General features: G+C 53.3%; 2 non-coding genes across 2 annotated transcripts; both read left to right on the plus strand.

The window, feature by feature from the left end:
* Positions 1–112: 112 nt before the first annotated feature.
* LOC145747182 (small subunit ribosomal RNA) lies at positions 113–1,922 on the plus strand. Its single transcript, XR_014281924.1, has one exon. It is a non-coding gene; the product is annotated as a small subunit ribosomal RNA (ribosomal RNA).
* A 246-nt stretch (positions 1,923–2,168) lies between these two features.
* Positions 2,169–2,322, plus strand: LOC145748393 (5.8S ribosomal RNA). The gene has a single exon (XR_014283008.1). It is a non-coding gene; the product is annotated as a 5.8S ribosomal RNA (ribosomal RNA).
* The last annotated feature ends 178 nt before the right edge of the window (positions 2,323–2,500 follow it).

The raw sequence follows: 2,500 nt of genomic DNA on the forward strand, positions 1-2,500 counted from the left end.
CGGCTTACGCCGGGTTTGAGGAGCTAAGCAAAAATAGTGATTGAGTAATACAGTGCGATACCGCGACGGGGAAAGCGAAAGACTCCGTTCGCGTATTTTGTCGGCCGATAGTTACCTGGTTGATCCTGCCAGTAGTCATATGCTTGTCTCAAAGATTAAGCCATGCATGTCTCAGTACGAACTTGCGTACGGTAAAACTGCGAATGGCTCATTAAATCAGTCGTGATTCATTTGATCGTAAATTTTACTTGGATAACTGTGGTAATTCTAGAGCTAATACATGCAAAAAGCGCCGACCTTGCGGGAGGCGCGCCTTTATCATATCAAAAACCTGCCGGGCTTCGGCTCGTCTTGTTGGCGACTCGGGATAACTTTGCTGATCGCACGGTCTTGCACCGGCGACGGATCATTCAAGTGTCTGCCCTATCAACTTTCGTCGGTACGGTATCTGCCTACCGAGGTTCTTACGGGTAACGGGGAATCAGGGTTCGATTCCGGAGAGGGAGCCTGAGAAACGGCTACCACATCCAAGGAAGGCAGCAGGCGCGCAAATTACCCATTCCCGACGCGGGGAGGTAGTGACGAAAAATAACGATACAGGACTCTAACGAGGCCCTGTAATTGGAATGAGTACACTGTAAAAATTTTAACGAGTATCCATTGGAGGGCAAGTCTGGTGCCAGCAGCCGCGGTAATTCCAGCTCCAAAAGTGTATATTTAAGTTGTTGCGGTTAAAAAGCTCGTAGTTGGATTTTGGGCGCAGGCGTTCGGTCCGTCGCAAGGCGTGCACTGTTCGTTCTGGCTTTACCTCCGGTTTTCCGTCGGTGCTCTTGACTGAGTGTCGGCGGCGGCCGGGACGTTTACCTTGAAAAAATTAGAGTGTTCAAAGCAGGCGCTTCGCCTGGATAGTGTTGCATGGAATAATGAAATAGGACCTCGGTTCTTTTTTGTTGGTTTTCGGAGCGCGAGGTAATGATTAAGAGGGACGGACGGGGGCATTCGTACTGTGCCGTTAGAGGTGAAATTCTTGGATCGGCGCAAGACGAACGACTGCGAAAGCATTTGCCAAGAATGTTTTCTTTAATCAAGAGCGAAAGTCAGAGGTTCGAAGACGATCAGATACCGTCCTAGTTCTGACTATAAACGATGCCAACTAGCGATCGGGGGGCGTTATTTTGACGACCTCTCCGGCAGCTTGCGGGAAACCAAAGTCTTTGGGTTCCGGGGGAAGTATGGTTGCAAAGCTGAAACTTAAAGGAATTGACGGAAGGGCACCACCAGGAGTGGAGCCTGCGGCTTAATTTGACTCAACACGGGAAATCTCACCCGGCCCGGACACAGCGAGGATTGACAGATTGAGAGCTCTTTCATGATTCTGTGGGTGGTGGTGCATGGCCGTTCTTAGTTGGTGGAGCGATTTGTCTGGTTAATTCCGATAACGAACGAGACTCTGGCTTGCTAAATAGTTACGCGGCCTTCCCGGCCGGCGTTTAACTTCTTAGAGGGACTAGTGGCGTTTAGCCACACGAGATTGAGCAATAACAGGTCTGTGATGCCCTTAGATGTTCGGGGCCGCACGCGCGCTACACTGACCGGATCAACGTGTGTTCGCCTTGGCCGAAAGGTCTGGGTAACCCGATGAACCCCGGTCGTGCTAGGGATAGAGAATTGAAATTATTTCGCTTGAACGAGGAATTCCCAGTAAGCGCGAGTCATTAGCTCGCGTTGATTACGTCCCTGCCCTTTGTACACACCGCCCGTCGCTACTACCGATTGAATGGTTTAGTGAGGTCCTCCGATTGGGCCCGGGCTCGACTGGCGACGGTTGGGTCTTGGCCCGAAAAGACGATCTAACTTGATTACTTAGAGGAAGTAAAAGTCGTAACAAGGTTTCCGTAGGTGAACCTGCGGAAGGATCATTAGCGCGAGAGAAAAAAATCGAAGAGCGAAAGAGCAAACACCGGGACGGCGACGTGCCTCGGCGCGTCCGCCGCCCCGCGATCAGGAACTTGTTTTGTCGGCGTCGAGTGCCCGAAGGCTTCATGCGGTGCGCGGGCTTGTCGCACTATTTGTTGCGACCGCGACCCGCTCGGCGTCACGCGATTTTTTCAGCCGGATGGCGAATCGAGGTTAGGAATCGAAGAGCGAAAAGCAAACAAACAAACGATGGCTCTTGGCGGTGGACCACTCGGCTCGCGAGTCGATGAAGGACGCAGCAAGCTGCGTGATTTAATGTGAATTGCAGAACACATTGAGCATTGACGATCTGAACGCGTATTGCGGCCTCGGGTTCATCCCGGGACCGCGTCCGTCTCAGGGTCGCAGAAACGACAACGGCCGGCGGGATCGGCTCCGCGACGGCTCGGCTCGCGTGCGTATGCCCGGCGACGGGCAATCGCCGCTCGGTTGAAGGTGGAAAGTTTTGGTATTCGGGCTCGCGTCAGCGATGCGTGGCGGCCGGCGAGCCGCGCCGCGTCCGCTTGCCGCCCGAGTCGCAACG

This window comes from Corella eumyota, chromosome 3 (genome assembly GCF_963082875.1).
Source record: "Corella eumyota chromosome 3, kaCorEumy4.1, whole genome shotgun sequence".
Lineage (NCBI taxonomy): Eukaryota > Metazoa > Chordata > Ascidiacea > Phlebobranchia > Corellidae > Corella > Corella eumyota.